The following is a 20304-nucleotide window of genomic DNA, read 5'->3' as shown; positions in this document are numbered from 1 at the left end:
AACAGCACTGACAGCGCCACAGCACCAGCACCAGTGTAACAGCACTGACAGCCCCACAGCACCAGCACCAGTGTAACAGCACTGACAGCCCCACAGCACCAGCACCAGTGTAACAGCACTGACAGCGCCACAGCACCAGCACCAGTGTAACAGCACTGACAGCCCCACAGCACCAGCACCAGTGTAACAGCACTGACAGCGCCACAGCACCAGCACCAGTGTAACAGCACTGACAGCCCCACAGCACCAGCACCAGTGTAACAGCACTGACAGCCCCACAGCACCAGCACCAGTGTAACAGCACTGACAGCGCCACAGCACCAGCACCAGTGTAACAGCACTGACAGCCCCACAGCACCAGCACCAGTGTAACAGCACTGACAGCCCCACAGCACCAGCACCAGTGTAACAGCACTGACAGCGCCACAGCACCAGCACCAGTGTAACAGCACTGACAGCCCCACAGCACCAGCACCAGTGTAACAGCACTGACAGCCCCACAGCACCAGCACCAGTGTAACAGCACTGACAGCGCCACAGCACCAGCACCAGTGTAACAGCACTGACAGCCCCACAGCACCAGCACCAGTGTAACAGCACTGACAGCCCCACAGCACCAGCACCAGTGTAACAGCACTGACAGCGCCACAGCACCAGCACCAGTGTAACAGCACTGACAGCCCCACAGCACCAGCACCAGTGTAACAGCACTGACAGCCCCACAGCACCAGCACCAGTGTAACAGCACTGACAGCGCCACAGCACCAGCACCAGTGTAACAGCACTGACAGCCCCACAGCACCAGCACCAGTGTAACAGCACTGACAGCGCCACAGCACCAGCACCAGTGTAACAGCACTGACAGCCCCACAGCACCAGCACCAGTGTAACAGCACTGACAGCGCCACAGCACCAGCACCAGTGTAACAGCACTGACAGCCCCACAGCACCAGCACCAGTGTAACAGCACTGACAGCGCCACAGCACCAGCACCAGTGTAACAGCACTGACAGCGCCACAGCACCAGCACCAGTGTAACAGCACTGACAGCGCCACAGCACCAGCACCAGTGTAACAGCACTGACAGCCCCACAGCACCAGCACCAGTGTAACAGCACTGACAGCCCCACAGCACCAGCACCAGTGTAACAGCACTGACAGCCCCACAGCACCAGCACCAGTGTAACAGCACTGACAGCCCCACAGCACCAGCACCAGTGTAACAGCACTGACAGCGCCACAGCACCAGCACCAGTGTAACAGCACTGACAGCGCCACAGCACCAGCACCAGTGTAACAGCACAGACAGCCCCACAGCACCAGCACCAGTGTAACAGCACTGACAGCCCCACAGCACCAGCACCAGTGTAACAGCACTGACAGCGCCACAGCACCAGCACCAGTGTAACAGCACTGACAGCGCCACAGCACTAGCACCAGTGTAACAGCACTGACAGCCCCACAGCACCAGCACCAGTGTAACAGCACTGACAGCGCCACAGCACCAGCACCAGTGTAACAGCACTGACAGCCCCACAGCACCAGCACCAGTGTAACAGCACTGACAGCGCCACAGCACCAGCACCAGTGTAACAGCACTGACAGCGCCACAGCACCAGCACCAGTGTAACAGCACTGACAGCGCCACAGCACCAGCACCAGTGTAACAGCACTGACAGCCCCACAGCACCAGCACCAGTGTAACAGCACTGACAGCCCCACAGCACCAGCACCAGTGTAACAGCACTGACAGCGCCACAGCACCAGCACCAGTGTAACAGCACTGACAGCCCCACAGCACCAGCACCAGTGTAACAGCACTGACAGCGCCACAGCACCAGCACCAGTGTAACAGCACTGACAGCCCCACAGCACCAGCACCAGTGTAACAGCACTGACAGCGCCACAGCACCAGCACCAGTGTAACAGCACTGACAGCCCCACAGCACCAGCACCAGTGTAACAGCACTGACAGCGCCACAGCACCAGCACCAGTGTAACAGCACTGACAGCCCCACAGCACCAGCACCAGTGTAACAGCACTGACAGCCCCACAGCACCAGCACCAGTGTAACAGCACTGACAGCCCCACAGCACCAGCACCAGTGTAACAGCACTGACAGCGCCACAGCACCAGCACCAGTGTAACAGCACTGACAGCCCCACAGCACCAGCACCAGTGTAACAGCACTGACAGCCCCACAGCACCAGCACCAGTGTAACAGCACTGACAGCGCCACAGCACCAGCACCAGTGTAACAGCACTGACAGCCCCACAGCACCAGCACCAGTGTAACAGCACTGACAGCCCCACAGCACCAGCACCAGTGTAACAGCACTGACAGCCCCACAGCACCAGCACCAGTGTAACAGCACTGACAGCGCCACAGCACCAGCACCAGTGTAACAGCACTGACAGCCCCACAGCACCAGCACCAGTGTAACAGCACTGACAGCGCCACAGCACCAGCACCAGTGTAACAGCACTGACAGCGCCACAGCACCAGCACCAGTGTAACAGCACTGACAGCGCCACAGCACCAGCACCAGTGTAACAGCACTGACAGCCCCACAGCACCAGCACCAGTGTAACAGCACTGACAGCCCCACAGCACCAGCACCAGTGTAACAGCACTGACAGCCCCACAGCACCAGCACCAGTGTAACAGCACTGACAGCCCCACAGCACCAGCACCAGTGTAACAGCACTGACAGCGCCACAGCACCAGCACCAGTGTAACAGCACTGACAGCGCCACAGCACCAGCACCAGTGTAACAGCACAGACAGCCCCACAGCACCAGCACCAGTGTAACAGCACTGACAGCCCCACAGCACCAGCACCAGTGTAACAGCACTGACAGCCCCACAGCACCAGCACCAGTGTAACAGCACTGACAGCCCCACAGCACCAGCACCAGTGTAACAGCACTGACAGCCCCACAGCACCAGCACCAGTGTAACAGCACTGACAGCCCCACAGCACCAGCACCAGTGTAACAGCACTGACAGCGCCACAGCACCAGCACCAGTGTAACAGCACTGACAGCGCCACAGCACCAGCACCAGTGTAACAGCACTGACAGCCCCACAGCACCAGCACCAGTGTAACAACACTGACAGCCCCACAGCACCAGCACCAGTGTAACAGCACTGACAGCCCCACAGCACCAGCACCAGTGTAACAGCACTGACAGCGCCACAGCACCAGCACCAGTGTAACAGCACTGACAGCGCCACAGCACCAGCACCAGTGTAACAGCACTGACAGCGCCACAGCACCAGCACCAGTGTAACAGTACTGACAGCGCCACAGCACCAGCACCAGTGTAACAGCACTGACAGCCCCACAGCACCAGCACCAGTGTAACAGCACTGACAGCGCCACAGCACCAGCACCAGTGTAACAGCACTGACAGCCCCACAGCACCAGCACCAGTGTAACAGCACTGACAGCCCCACAGCACCAGCACCAGTGTAACAGCACTGACAGCGCCACAGCACCAGCACCAGTGTAACAGCACTGACAGCCCCACAGCACCAGCACCAGTGTAACAGCACTGACAGCCCCACAGCACCAGCACCAGTGTAACAGCACTGACAGCGCCACAGCACCAGCACCAGTGTAACAGCACTGACAGCCCCACAGCACCAGCACCAGTGTAACAGCACTGACAGCCCCACAGCACCAGCACCAGTGTAACAGCACTGACAGCGCCACAGCACCAGCACCAGTGTAACAGCACTGACAGCCCCACAGCACCAGCACCAGTGTAACAGCACTGACAGCCCCACAGCACCAGCACCAGTGTAACAGCACTGACAGCCCCACAGCACCAGCACCAGTGTAACAGCACTGACAGCGCCACAGCACCAGCACCAGTGTAACAGCACTGACAGCCCCACAGCACCAGCACCAGTGTAACAGCACTGACAGCGCCACAGCACCAGCACCAGTGTAACAGCACTGACAGCGCCACAGCACCAGCACCAGTGTAACAGCACTGACAGCGCCACAGCACCAGCACCAGTGTAACAGCACTGACAGCCCCACAGCACCAGCACCAGTGTAACAGCACTGACAGCCCCACAGCACCAGCACCAGTGTAACAGCACTGACAGCCCCACAGCACCAGCACCAGTGTAACAGCACTGACAGCCCCACAGCACCAGCACCAGTGTAACAGCACTGACAGCGCCACAGCACCAGCACCAGTGTAACAGCACTGACAGCGCCACAGCACCAGCACCAGTGTAACAGCACAGACAGCCCCACAGCACCAGCACCAGTGTAACAGCACTGACAGCCCCACAGCACCAGCACCAGTGTAACAGCACTGACAGCCCCACAGCACCAGCACCAGTGTAACAGCACTGACAGCCCCACAGCACCAGCACCAGTGTAACAGCACTGACAGCCCCACAGCACCAGCACCAGTGTAACAGCACTGACAGCCCCACAGCACCAGCACCAGTGTAACAGCACTGACAGCCCCACAGCACCAGCACCAGTGTAACAGCACTGACAGCCCCACAGCACCAGCACCAGTGTAACAGCACTGACAGCCCCACAGCACCAGCACCAGTGTAACAGCACTGACAGCCCCACAGCACCAGCACCAGTGTAACAGCACTGACAGCCCCACAGCACCAGCACCAGTGTAACAGCACTGACAGCCCCACAGCACCAGCACCAGTGTAACAGCACTGACAGCGCCACAGCACCAGCACCAGTGTAACAGCACTGACAGCCCCACAGCACCAGCACCAGTGTAACAGCACTGACAGCGCCACAGCACCAGCACCAGTGTAACAGCACTGACAGCCCCACAGCACCAGCACCAGTGTAACAGCACTGACAGCCCCACAGCACCAGCACCAGTGTAACAGCACTGACAGCGCCACAGCACCAGCACCAGTGTAACAGCACTGACAGCCCCACAGCACCAGCACCAGTGTAACAGCACTGACAGCGCCACAGCACCAGCACCAGTGTAACAGCACTGACAGCGCCACAGCACCAGCACCAGTGTAACAGCACTGACAGCGCCACAGCACCAGCACCAGTGTAACAGCACTGACAGCGCCGTGGAAAAGTCTTCATTCCCTGGAACTTTTCCACATTTTTCACGTTACAGCCACAAACTTACATGTATATTATTGGTTTTTTTCTGTGATACAAAGTAACAAGTATTTGTGATGTGTAAAGGAAATGATACAAGGTCACTAATTATTGTAATCTGAAAATGATGAGGTGCATAAGTATTCAGAACCTGAGTCAGTACTTTGTAGGCCTCCTTTCTCTGCAATCACTGCTGCAGTCTTTTGGGGTCTGTCTCTCCAGCGTTCTCTGCAGTCTTTTGGGGTCTGTCTCTCCAGCTTTGCACATTGTGGGATCGCTACTCAAGTGCGTGGTGAGGTAACACAAGAACGATTTCCATGTAAATGTTCAGGCTGCTTTATTGGTGCTTCATAAACCAACCACAAGCAAAAGAAAAATAAACAGCCTTCCAACGCAGGCTGGACACAGTAAGAAGTTCTTGACAAAGTCTCTTTAGAGCCAGTCCAGATCACACAGGCTGGATAGCCTCCGAATATCAGCTCGTTCTGGATATGACACACAGGAGGTCTTCTTCCTCCTCACACAGACAACAAACAACAGACTCCATTTTAACATGTGTAGAACTCCCAGAGGGGGAGTATGTGGGCAGCCAGACCCACCCATCTCTTAGGCTGCCCGTAAAATCTGGCCCAGAAGCACAAAACAAACCTCTTAGTACTAGAGCAATATTCCAGGTTTACATCACAGATGACAAGTGTGACATGCAGAAGCAGTGCTGTTGTAGATTGTGACATGCAGAAGTAGTGCTGTTGCAGAGTGTGACATGCAGAAGTAGTGCTGTTGCAGAGTGTGACATGCAGAAGTAGTGCTGTTGCAGAGTGTGACATGCAGAAGTAGTGCTGTTGCAGAGTGTGACATGCAGAAGTAGTGCTGTTGCAGAGTGTGACATGCAGAAGTAGTGCTGTTGCAGAGTGTGACATGCAGAAGTAGTGCTGTTGCAGAGTGTGACATGCAGAAGTAGTGCTGTTGCAGAGTGTGACATGCAGAAGTAGTGCTGTTGCAGAGTGTGACATGCAGAAGTAGTGCTGTTGCAGAGTGTGACATGCAGAAGTAGTGCTGTTGCAGAGTGTGACATGCAGAAGTAGTGCTGTTGCAGAGTGTGACATGCAGAAGTAGTGCTGTTGCAGAGTGTGACATGCAGAAGTAGTGCTGTTGCAGAGTGTGACATGCAGAAGTAGTGCTGTTGCAGAGTGTGACATGCAGAAGGAGTGCTGTTGCAGAGTGTGACATGCAGAAGTAGTGCTGTTGCAGAGTGTGACATACAGAAGTAGTGCTGTTGCAGAGTGTGACATGCAGAAGTAGTGCTGTTGCAGAGTGTGACATGCAGAAGTAGTGCTGTTGCAGAGTGTGACATGCAGAAGGAGTGCTGTTGCAGAGTGTGACATGCAGAAGTAGTGCTGTTGCAGAGTGTGACATGCAGAAGTAGTGCTGTTGCAGAGTGTGACATGCAGAAGTAGTACTGTTGCAGAGTGTGACATACAGAAGTAGTGCTGTTGCAGAGTGTGACATGCAGAAGTAGTGCTGTTGCAGAGTGTGACATGCAGAAGTAGTGCTGTTGCAGAGTGTGACATACAGAAGTAGTGCTGTTGCAGAGTGTGACATGCAGAAGTAGTGCTGTTGCAGAGTGTGACATGCAGAAGTAGTGCTGTTGCAGAGTGTGACATGCAGAAGGAGTGCTGTTGCAGAGTGTGACATGCAGAAGGAGTGCTGTTGCAGAGTGTGACATGCAGAAGGAGTGCTGTTGCATTAAAAATATTCAGCAACTATTAGCAGTAACACAAGCACATGAGACAGGAAGTGTTGTGCTCCAGAAGCATCCAGCAGCTAGAGGAGTTAACACAGTCACAGGAGAAGAGGAGTGTTTTAGCAGAGTCCCAGGGGGATTGTAGGGAAGTTGTTTACTGTCTGGCTGAAGCCAAAGAGAAAGGTGGTGTGTGTGTCCTGGATCTGACAGAAGCGCCCCTGCAAGTGAAAAGGATTCAAGTCAGGAGTGAAGCTAAGCGCAGGTCAGGTAGAGTTCCTAAACTAGCAGTGCAGCGTATTGTCAGGCAGAAAGATAAGGACTAGTGATGAGCAAACATGCTCGCTACTGCTCGGTGCTCACCCGAGCATCTCACTGCTCGAGATGCTCGGTGCTCGCCGAATATTTCCGGGGTTGCTCGGCGGGAGCTCAGGTCCCCTCCCTGCATGTTTGGCGCTCTTTACAGAGCCAATGAACAGGCAGGGATTACCTGCCACTCACTGTAATGGCGCAGCCATGTTGGTTGTGGCATTATAGTGATTGGCTGGCCATACAGCGTCATCAGGTCTATATCAGACCTGGAGAGCTGCTGCTGAGCTAGGGAGAGATTTGCTTATTTCTTGTTAGTGTAGGTATACCAAACTAAATTAGAGACACATATCCATCTCAACCAACAGTCCTTCTGAGGACTAATCCATCTGCAGAGATATCAGGCAGGCAGTGTATATAGGCTGGCAGGCAGTGTATATAGCAGATTGCAGTGCATATAGCACAAGAGGCTCCATTTCAGTTCTGTCTGCTGCTGCTAGACATTTCTAGACATAGGCCCAAGTCTCAGGGGCCAGGTATAATTTTTTTTGGATCTTAATCCTCATTATTTGCTTAAAAAGCAATCCAGAGAACACTGGTTTTCTGCGCCATTTGCTTGTTGGCACTGCAGAATACAGCCAGATCCTTTCCATATTACAGCGATAAAAATCCAGCTATTTAAAACTGTGGTTTGTCCGTCACACGGATCACATATTTAATGCACTGAAAATACTGCCATTTCTTGCCTCCATTAAACATTTGTTTCAGTGTGTCAGTGAAGCTATTGACACCAGTTTGCTGTTCCAAATAGTTACCTACAGGCCAGGTATTTAAAACTGTGGTTTGTCCGTCACATGGATCACATATAAGTTCGCTCCAAATTCAACCATTTGTAGTGAGCATGGAAGATATTGTCCTCCATTTAAAATGGGCAAGGCACGTGGCAAGGGACGGGGAATTTGACGTGATGGTGATGGTGATGGTGCATGCAGAGGCCGCGGCCGTGGGCAAACTGAAATTGTGACACACCAAACAGCCACATCTTCTCGCTTGACCTTCCTGTCTCAATAGGAGACCGCGGAACATCACTATTGAACACAGAGCAGTGTCAAAAGGTTGTTGGTTGGATAGCAGATAATGCTTCCAGTCACTTAGCCGCAACCACCACCACCACCCTGTCTTCCACACAGTCAAGTCTCAATAGCTGTGAATTTGGACTGCATATTCCTCACACTGATCCTCCCACCATGCCGAGTGCCCAGAGACAACTGATACCACACTTGGACACTCTGAAGAGCTGTTCACTTTTCCATTTATAGATTCGGGCTTCTTGCCCGGTCCACTTGAAGCAAGAGGAGATCGCATGTAGCGATGCCCAAATATTTGAGCAGCCACGGTCACAAGAAGGCAATGGTGGGAAAGTGTCACAAGAGGTGGACAATGATGAGTCACAATTGCCAGAAAGTCAGGAGGAGGACCATGGTGCGAGAGTGGAAGATGAGGTGGTGGATGATATAGTAACTGACCTAACCTGGCAGGAGGACATGCAGAGCGAAGAGAGCAGCACACAGGGGGAGGGAGGCAGAGCACCCCAACAGGCAGGAAGAAGCAGTGTGGTGGCCGCAGACAGAAGGCAGGCAACTGTTCCCCGTAACACCAACACGAAGGAAGTTGCCAGTACAACTGTTAGGTCTTCCCGAGTCTGGTTGTTTTTTAAAGACTCTGCCGATAACCCCAAAAAGGCTATTTGCACCTCCTGCTAGGCAAGCATCAGCAGGGGTGGCAAAACTACCAGCCTGACCACCACCAGCATGATCAGGCACATGGCAGCAAAGTACTCGACTTTGTGGGCCGATCCACCAGGGTCCAGGAACAGTGTCTGCGGGTGGCACCACTGCTTCTTCCGCTGTTGTGCATGCAAGCCAATCCCCTGTCCATGGTGCATGCGAAGATGCCTCCTGCCCTGCACCTGTCGTTGCACACTCTCAAGTAGCAGCATCAGGAAGCACGTCCACGTCCTTGTCCTAGCGCAGTGTTTCATTGTCCATACCCCAGTCCTTGGAATGCCCCAGAGGCCACACTACTAAATTCCCACATTTCGCGACTGCTTGCTCTTGAAATGTTGCCTTTTAGGCTTGTGGACATGGAGGCATTCTGCAACCTGATGGCGGCGGCCATTCCTCGGTACTCGGTCCCCAGTCACCACTATTTCTCCCGGTGTGCCGTCCCCGCATTACACAAGCTCGTGTCCCAAAACATTAGCCGTGAGCTCAACAACGCAGTTACCGGGAAAGTCCACCTAACCACGGACACGTGGACAAGTACTTGTGGGCAGGGAAGGTACATCTCGCTGACGGCATACTGGATTAACATAGTGGAAGCCGGGACCCAGTCAGACCTTGGGATGGGACATGTCCTCCCGATGACAAGGATTGCAGGCCCTAGGTCAATCAGGGTTGCCCCCACAGTCTACAGCTCCTGCACCTAATCCTCCTCAGCCTCCTCCTTCTCTTCAGCCTCCATCTCCGAAATTACCACATCAGTCACAAGCTGGAAGCACTGCAGCATTGCCTCAGCCAAGCGGCCACAGGCTGTGCTGAAGCTAATATGCTTAGGTGACAAACCGCACAATGCTGAAGAGAAGTGGACAGCTCTGAAAGAGCATTCAGATCTGTGGCTCACACCACTGAACCTACAGCCAGGCATGGTCGTGAGTGACAATGGCCGGAACCTGGTGGCGGCTCTGAGGCGAGGCGAGCTCACACACATACCATGCCTGGCCCATGTGCTTAACCTCGTGGTTCAGCGGTTTCTCAAATCCTACCCGGAGCTGCTGGATCTGCACATTTTAGAAAGTCAGCTACAGCTTCCGCCGCCCTTGTCGTGTTTCAGCAGAGTTTGCAGCTTCCGGCTCACACACTGGTGTGTGATGTCACCACGCATTGGAACTCTACACTGTAGATGTTGGGAAGGATTTGTGAGCAGAAGAGGGTAGTTGTTGAGTACCAGCATCAACGAGGCCATCGGTATTCAGCTCAGACTCCACACATAAGACATCAGGAGTGGACATGGATGTCAGACATATGTACCATCCTCAAAAACTTTGAGGACTCCACCAAGATGGTGAGCGGTGATGACACCATAATTAGTGTCACCGTCCCACTTGTCTGTCTTCTGAAACACTCTCTGCTCACAATCAAAGAGGATGCATTTCAGGCGGAGCACGATGAGATGGAGCAAGGAACCATACAGGGTCATTACACACAGCCCAGCCTCATGTCATCCCAACGTGGATTGGGTGACAATGAGGAAGAGGAGGAGGAGGTGGAAGAACAGGAGCTAGTTTCATGCGCTATAGACGGTACTACCTTCACAACTGTCATACCGTCTGTTCAGTGTGGATGGCCTGAGGACAGAGAGGAGGAGGAGGAGAGCATGGTCAGTCGTCCTCTTGGTGAGAACACAGAAGTCTTGCCTATTAGCTGACTGGTACGCATGGCTGAGTTTATGTTACGCTGCCTTTCCCATGACCCTCGCGTTCTCAAAATTTTGGGTAACAGTCATTACTGGTTGATGACACTTCTAGACCCACACTACTAGGAGAACTTTATATCTCTTATTTCTGAGGCGGACAGGTCTACAAAAATGGGGCAGTACCAGAAGGCTCTTGTTACAAAACTATTAAAAAAAATCCTATCTGAAAACGCTGACGGCAGAGTTTACAGTTCGTTGGACAACCAAGGAGTACAGGCGAGAGAGACACAACTCCAATCCAGCAGAGGTGGGGGAACACTGTCAAAGTTCTGGGAGAGTTTTCTCAGCCCCTCCCATTGAACAGGCCCTGAGGCGTGAGGTACAAGGAGTGCAAAGTTTGGGAAGATGCTTAGGGAGTACCTTGCCGACCATACCAACACCTTCCGTGATTCCTCTGTGCCTTATAATTATTGGGTATCCAAGCTGGATACGTGGAATAAACTGGGTCTCTATGCCTTGGAGGTCCTGGCCTGCCCTGCCACCAGCGTTTTATCAGAGCGGGTTTTTAGTGCCGCTGGTGGTATTATAACTGATAAGCGCATCCGCCTGTCAACTGAAAATGCTGACAGGCTGACTCTTATAAAAATGAACAAGGGCTGGATTGGGCCAGACTTCTCAACACCACCGAATGATAGCAGAGTGACACAAACTCAAATCCAGTGCTTTTTTTGGGAGGTGTATTCCCATGCACCTCTTCACACCCACACATGGGTATACGCTTCCTGATTTTGGCTATTTGCTCTTGTCCTCCTCCTCATCCTCACACTCCACCACCATATCACCAGGATGACCGTGGTCCGTGATGCAACACCCATATAATTTTTTTAAAGGGTCTTTATGATGCCCGTAAAAAAAAATGTATACAGTATGTTCATGTGTACCCACCAGTGGTAAATGTTTGTCAGCCCATACACTTAGTGCATGGGCATTACAAGTATAGAAGACCCGTTCCTTTCTAATGGGAACATTTTTTATGAGGCCCTTCTCCACATCTCTTCCAAGGGGCATTGGAGTGCCTACCAATTTCTGGCAGCCCTTGCATTCACTGCATAGGCCAACACTATAAGAGAGCAACTTTCTAATAATGAGAACATTGTTTTTAGGAGGCTCTCCGACCTCTACGTCTCTTCCAAGGGAGATTGGAGTTCCTCCAAAATTTTGCCAACCATTGAACCATTGCTTCACTGCATAGGCAAACAGTATGGGAGACCCTCTCCTTTCTAATGGGAATTTGTTGTTACTGTGACCCTGCTCTGTGTGTCTTTTGTTAGTGGATTTTTTCCTACATTTTGTCAGCCGTTGGACTCACTGCATACCCTATAACTCTATAGCAGACTCTCTCCTTTGTAATGGAAACATGTCATTACTGTGGCCCTGCTCTATGTGTCTTTAAATAGTTAGTGTGGTTTTTCCCAAATTTTGACAGCCTTTGCAGTCACAACATGGACAATACCACTATAGGAGACCCGCTCCTTTATAATGGGAACATTGTTTTTACTGAGTCCCTCCTCTATCTCTCTTCAAAGGGGTATTGGGTTGCGTCCAAATTTTTGGCAGCCCTTGCAGTCACTGCATATGCAATAACAGTATAGGAGACCCACTCGTTAATATGGGAACACCAAAGCATAGCCGGCTGATGGCTCTCTAACAATAGCGAGGGCCGACTGCTGGCCCTTTAAGAATAGTAAGGGCCGCCTGATGGCCCTATAAAAATAGGAATGAAACAGGATGTGTCTGATGATGTGTCACACACCACATGGCCAGATAAGGTTGTAAAATGATAAAATGACATTTCCAGGTGAATGCATTTGTCTTAAAAAATAACATGAAAAAAAACAAACAGTAGAATCTTTCTTTAGTACAAAAAACAGCGTCAACAATTTAACCTCAATGTAATCACATTGTTCAGCTCCTGCACCTCCTCCTTCTCAATCTCTGAAATGACCACATCAGTTACAAGCTGACAGCACTGCAGCACTGCCTTGGCCAAGCGGCAACAGGCTGTGCTGAAGATAACATTCAGGATGTCACTTCCCACCCATATAATACCCCATGCAGGATGTCACCTCTCCCCCCCATATAATACCCCATGCAGGATGTAATTTCTCCCCCCATATAATTCCCCATGCGTTAATACATAAAGAAAAAAAAATCAAATACTCACCTCACATGCGCCGCCGTCTTACCATTCTTGCTGTGACGGCTCAGGAGAGAGCGCGGGGGAAAGACGTCATCGCGTCCTCTGAACTGAGACGTAACAGTGCAGCAGCCGCAGGAGCAAATATTACAGTAGTTATACTCTTTTACATAGGGGCAGTATTATAGTAGTTATATTCTTGTACATAGGGGGCAGTATTATAGTAGTTATATTCTTGTACATAGGGGGCAGTATTATAGTAGTTATATTCTTGTACATAGGAGCAGTATTATAGTAGTTATATTCTTGTACATAGGAGCAGTATTATAGTAGTTATATTCTTGTACATAGGGGGCAGTATTATAGTAGTTATATTCTTGTACATAGGGGCAGTATTATAGTAGTTATATTCTTGTACATAGCAGTATTATAGTAGTTATATTCTTGTACATAGAGGGCAGTATTATAGTAGTTATATTCTTGTACATAGGGGCAGTATTATAGTAGTTATATTCTTGTACATAGGAGCAGTATTAGAGTAGTTATATTCTTGTACATAGGAGCAGTATTATAGTAGTTATATTCTTGTACATAGGGGCAGTATTATAGTAGTTATATTCTTGTACATAGCAGTATTATAGTAGTTATATTCTTGTACATAGAGGGCAGTATTATAGTAGTTATATTCTTGTATATAGGAGCAGTACTATAGTAGCTATATTCTTGTACATAGGAGCAGTATTATAGTAGTTATATTCTTGTACATAGGGGGCAGTATTATAGTAGTTATATTCTTTTACATAGGGGCAGTATTATAGTAGTTATATTCTTGTACATAGGAGCAGTATTATAGTAGTTATATTCTTGTACATAGGAGCCGTTTATAGTAGTTATATTCTTGTACATAGGAGCAGTATTATAGTAGTTATATCCTTGTACATAGGGGCAGTATTAGAGTAGTTATATTATTGTACATAGGGGCAATATTATAGTAGTTATATTCTTGTACGTAGGGGGCAGTATTATAGTGGTAATATTCTTGTACACAGGAGCAAATATTACAGTAGTTATATTCTTTTACACAGGGGCAGTATTAAAGTAGTTATATTCTTGTACATAGGGAGCAGTATTATAGTAGTTATATTCTTGTACATAGGGAGAAGTATTATAGTAGTTATAATATTGTACATAGGAGCAGTATTATAGTAGTTATATTCTTGTAGATAGGAGCAGTATTATAGTAGTTATATTCTTGTTCATATGGAGCAGTATTATAGTAGTTATATTCTTGTACATAGGAGGCAGTATTATAGTAGTTATATTCTTGTACATAGGAGCAGTATTATAGTAGTTATATTCTTGTACATAGGAGCAGTATTATAGTAGTTATATTCTTGTACATAGGGGGCAGTATTATAGAAGTTATATTACTGTACATAGGAGCAGTATTATAGTAGTTATATTCTTGTACATAGGAGCAGTATTATAGTAGTTATCTTCTTGTACATAGGGGGCAGAATTATAGTAGGTATATTCTTGTACATAGAGAGCAGTATTATAGCAGTTATATTCTTGTACATAGGAGCAGTATTATATAAGTTATATTCTTGTACATAGGAGGCAGTATTATAGTAGTTATATTCTTGTACATAGGAGCAGTATTATAGTAGTTATATTCTTGCACATAGGGGGCAGTATTATATTAGTTATATTCTTGTACATAGGAGCAGTATTATAGTAGTTATATTCTTGTACATAAGAGCAGTATTATAGCAGTTATATTCTTGTATATAGGGGCAGTATTATAGTAATTATATTCTTGTACATAGGAGCAGTATTATAGTAGTTATATTCCTGTACATAAGAGCAGTATAATAGTAGTTATATTCTTGTACATAGTGGCAGTATTATAGTAGTTATATTCTTGTACATAGGGGCAGTATTATAGTAGTTATATTCTTGTACATAGGGGCAGTATTATAGTAGTTATATTCTTGTACATAGGGGCAGTATTATAGTAGTTATATTCTTGTACATAGGGGCAGTATCATAGTAGCTATATTCTTGTACATATGGGCAGTATTATAGTAGTTATATTCTTGTACATAGGGAGCAGTATTATAGTAGTTATATTCTTGTACATAGGAGCAGTATTATAGCAGTTATATTCTTGTACATAGGAGCGGTATTAAAGTAGTTATATTCTTGTACATAGGAGCAGTATTATAGTAGTTATATTCTTGTACATAGGAGCAGTATTATAGTAGTTATATTCTTGTAAATAGGAGCAGTATTATAGTAGTTATATTCTTGTACATAGGGGCAATATTATAGTAGTTATATTCTTGTACATAGGGGCAGTATTATAGTAGTTATATTCTTGTACATAGGGGCAGTATTATAGTAGTTATATTCTTGTATGTAGGGAGCAGTATTATAGTAGTTATATTCCTGTACATAAGAGCAGTATAATAGTAGTTATATTCTTGTACATAGTGGCAGTATTATAGTAGTTATATTCTTGTACATAGGAGCAGTATTATAGCAGTTATATTCTTGTACATAGGGGGCAGTATTATAGTAGTTATATTCTTGTACATAGTGGCAGTATTATAGTAGTTATATTCTTGTACATAGGGGACAGTATTATTGTAGTTATATTCTTGTACATAGGGGCAGTATTATAGTAGTTATATTCTTGTACATAGGAGCAGTATTATAGTAGTTACATTCTTGTACATAGGAGCAGTATTACAGCAGTTATATTCTTTTATATAGGGGCAGTATTATAGTAATTACATTCTTGTACATAGGGGCAGTATTATAGTAGTTATATTCTTGTACATAGGGGCAGTATTATAGTAGTTATATTCTTGTAAATAGGAGCAGTATTATAGTAGTTATATTCTTGTACATAGGGGCAATATTATAGTAGTTATATTCTTGTACATAGGGGCAGTATTATAGTAGTTATATTCTTGTACATAGGGGCAGTATTATAGTAGTTATATTCTTGTATGTAGGGAGCAGTATTATAGTAGTTATATTCCTGTACATAAGAGCAGTATAATAGTAGTTATATTCTTGTACATAGTGGCAGTATTATAGTAGTTATATTCTTGTACATAGGGGCAGTATTATAGTAGTTATATTCTTGTAAATAGGAGCAGTATTATAGTAGTTATATTCTTGTACATAGGGGCAATATTATAGTAGTTATATTCTTGTACATAGGGGCAGTATTATAGTAGTTATATTCTTGTACATAGGGGCAGTATTATAGTAGTTATATTCTTGTACATAGGGGCAGTATTATAGTAGTTATATTCTTGTATGTAGGGAGCAGTATTATAGTAGTTATATTCCTGTACATAAGAGCAGTATAATAGTAGTTATATTCTTGTACATAGTGGCAGTATTATAGTAGTTATATTCTTGTACATAGGAGCAGTATTATAGCAGTTATATTCTTGTACATAGGGGGCAGTATTATAGTAGTTATATTCTTGTACATAGTGGCAGTATTATAGTAGTTATATTCTTGTACATAGGGGACAGTATTATTGTAGTTATATTCTTGTACATAGGGGCAGTATTATAGTAGTTATATTCTTGTACATAGGAGCAGTATTATAGTAGTTACATTCTTGTACATAGGAGCAGTATTACAGCAGTTATATTCTTTTATATAGGGGCAGTATTATAGTAATTACATTCTTGTACATAGGGGCAGTATTATAGTAGTTATATTCTTGTACATAGGGGCAGTATTATAGTAGTTATATTCTTGTAAATAGGAGCAGTATTATAGTAGTTATATTCTTGTACATAGGGGCAATATTATAGTAGTTATATTCTTGTACATAGGGGCAGTATTATAGTAGTTATATTCTTGTACATAGGGGCAGTATTATAGTAGTTATATTCTTGTATGTAGGGAGCAGTATTATAGTAGTTATATTCCTGTACATAAGAGCAGTATAATAGTAGTTATATTCTTGTACATAGTGGCAGTATTATAGTAGTTATATTCTTGTACATAGGAGCAGTATTATAGCAGTTATATTCTTGTACATGGGGCAGTATTATAGTAGTTATATTCTTGTACATAGTGGCAGTATTATAGTAGTTATATTCTTGTACATAGGGGACAGTATTATAGTAGTTATATTCTTGTCCATAGGGGCAGTATTATAGTAGTTATATTCTTGTACATAGGGGACAGTATTATTGTAGTTATATTCTTGTACATAGGGAGCAGTATTATAGTAGTTATATTCTTGTAAATAAGAGCAGTATTATAGTAGTTATATTCTTGTACATAGGGGCAATATTATAGTAGTTATATTCTTGTACATAGGGGCAGTATTATAGTAGTTATATTCTTGTACATAGGGGGCAGTATTATAGTAGTTATATTCTTGTACATAGGGTCAATATTATAGTAGTTATATTCTTGTACATAGGGGGCAGTATTATAGTAGTTATATTATTGTACATAGTGGCAGTATTATAGTAGTTATATTCTTGTACATAGGGGACAGTATTATTGTAGTTATATTCTTGTAAATAAGAGCAGTATTATAGTAGTTATATTCTTGTACATAGGGGCAATATTATAGTAGTTATATTCTTGTACATAGGGGCAGTATTATAGTAGTTATATTCTTGTACATAGGGGGCAGTATTATAGTAGTTATATTCTTGTACATAGGGGCAATATTATAGTAGTTATATTCTTGTACATAGGGGGCAGTATTATAGTAGTTATATTCTTGTAAATAAGAGCAGTATTATAGTAGTTATAATCTTGTACATAGGGGCAATATTATAGTAGTTATATTCTTGTACATAGGGGCAGTATTATAGTAGTTATATTCTTGTACATAGGGGGCAGTATTATAGTAGTTATATTCTTGTACATAGGGGCAATATTATAGTAGTTATATTCTTGTACATAGGGGGCAGTATTATAGTAGTTATATTCTTGTAAATAAGAGCAGTATTATAGTAGTTATAATCTTGTACATAGGGGCAATATTATAGTAGTTATATTCTTGTACATAGGGGCAGTATTATAGTAGTTATATTCTTGTACATAGGGGGCAGTATTATAGTAGTTATATTCTTGTACATAGGGGCAATATTATAGTAGTTATATTCTTGTACATAGGGGGCAGTATTATAGTAGTTATATTCTTGTACATAGTGGCAGTATTATAGTAGTTATATTCTTGTACATAGGGGACAGTATTATTGTAGTTATATACTTGTACATAGGGGCAGTATTATAGTAGTTATATTCTTGTACATAGGGGACAGTATTATAGTAGTTATATTCTTGTCCATAGGGGCAGTATTATAGTAGTTATATTCTTGTACATAGGGGACAGTATTATTGTAGTTATATTCTTGTACATAGGGAGCAGTATTATAGTAGTTATATTCTTGTAAATAAGAGCAGTATTATAGTAGTTATATTCTTGTACATAGGGGCAATATTATAGTAGTTATATTCTTGTACATAGGGGCAGTATTATAGTAGTTATATTCTTGTACATAGGGGGCAGTATTATAGTAGTTATATTCTTGTACATAGGGTCAATATTATAGTAGTTATATTCTTGTACATAGGGGCAGTATTATAGTAGTTATATTATTGTACATAGTGGCAGTATTATAGTAGTTATATTCTTGTACATAGGGGACAGTATTATTGTAGTTATATTCTTGTAAATAAGAGCAGTATTATAGTAGTTATATTCTTGTACATAGGGGCAATATTATAGTAGTTATATTCTTGTACATAGGGGCAGTATTATAGTAGTTATATTCTTGTACATAGGGGGCAGTATTATAGTAGTTATATTCTTGTACATAGGGGCAATATTATAGTAGTTATATTCTTGTACATAGGGGGCAGTATTATAGTAGTTATATTCTTGTAAATAAGAGCAGTATTATAGTAGTTATAATCTTGTACATAGGGGCAATATTATAGTAGTTATATTCTTGTACATAGGGGCAGTATTATAGTAGTTATATTCTTGTACATAGGGGGCAGTATTATAGTAGTTATATTCTTGTACATAGGGGCAATATTATAGTAGTTATATTCTTGTACATAGGGGGCAGTATTATAGTAGTTATATTCTTGTACATAGTGGCAGTATTATAGTAGTTATATTCTTGTACATAGGGGACAGTATTATTGTAGTTATATACTTGTACATAGGGGCAGTATTATAGTAGTTATATTCTTCTACATAGGGGCAGTATTATAGTAGTTATATTCTTGTAAATAAGAGCAGTATTATAGTAGTTATATTCTTGTACATAGGGGCAATATTATAGTAGTTATATTTTTGTACATAGTGGCAGTATTATAGTAGTTATATTCTTGTACATAGGAGCAGTATTATAGCAGTTATATTCTTGTACATAGGGGGCAGTATTATAGTAGTTATATTCTTGTACATAGGAGCAGTATTATAGTAGTTATATTCTTGTACATAGGGGACAGTATTATTGTAGTTATATTCTTGTACATAGGGGCAGTATTATAGTAGTTATATTCTTGTACATAGGAGCAGTATTATAGTAGTTACATTCTTGTGCATAGGAACAGTATTACAGCAGTTATATTCTTTTATATAGGGGCAGTATTATAGTAATTATATTCTTGTACATAGGGGCAGTATTATAGTAGTTATATTCTTGTACATAGGGGCAGTATTATAGTAGTTATATTCTTGTAAATAGGAGCAGTATTATAGTAGTTATATTCTTGTACATAGGGGCAATATTATAGTAGTTATATTCTTGTACATAGGGGCAGTATTATAGTAGTTATATTCTTGTACATAGGGGCAGTATTATAGTAGTTATATTCTTGTATGTAGGGAGCAGTATTATAGTAGTTACATTCTTGTACATAGGAGCAGTATTACAGCAGTTATATTCTTTTATATAGGGGCAGTATTATAGTAATTATATTCTTGTACATAGGAGCAGTATAATAGTAGTTATATTCTTGTACATAGTGGCAGTATTATAGTAGTTATATTCTTGTATATAGGAGCAGTATTATAGGAGTTATATTCTTGTACATAGGAGGCAGTATTATAGTAGTTATATTCTTGTATATAGGGGCAGTATTATAGGAGTTATATTCTTGTACATAGGAGCAGTATTATAGTAGTTATATTCTTGTACATAGGGGGCAGTATTATAGTAGTTATATTCCTGTACATAGGGTGCAGTATTATAGTAGTTATATTCTTGTACATAGGAGCAGTATTATAGTAGTTATATTCCTGTACATAAGAGTAGTATAATAGTAGTTATATTCTTGTACATAGTGGCAGTATTATAGTAGTTATATTCTTGTATATAGGAGCAGTATTATAGGAGTTATATTCTTGTACATAGGAGCAGTATTATAGCAGTTATATTCTTGTAC

The 20304-nt window shown here is 44.3% G+C and overlaps 1 protein-coding gene across 2 annotated transcripts in view; it reads left to right on the top strand.

Moving 5' to 3' along the window:
• The window catches only part of LOC141167168 (beta-1,3-galactosyltransferase 5-like), a 75024-nt gene that overhangs the window by 9511 nt on the left and 45209 nt on the right, over nt 1–20304 (top strand). The window lies entirely within an intron of this gene.

Source organism: Phyllobates terribilis, unplaced genomic scaffold (genome assembly GCF_046119375.1).
Source record: "Phyllobates terribilis strain yellow unplaced genomic scaffold, ASM4611937v1 Scaffold_11__3_contigs__length_659146591, whole genome shotgun sequence".
NCBI classification, from domain to species: Eukaryota; Metazoa; Chordata; class Amphibia; order Anura; family Dendrobatidae; genus Phyllobates; species Phyllobates terribilis.
This window is presented reverse-complemented; position numbering and strand designations above follow the sequence as displayed.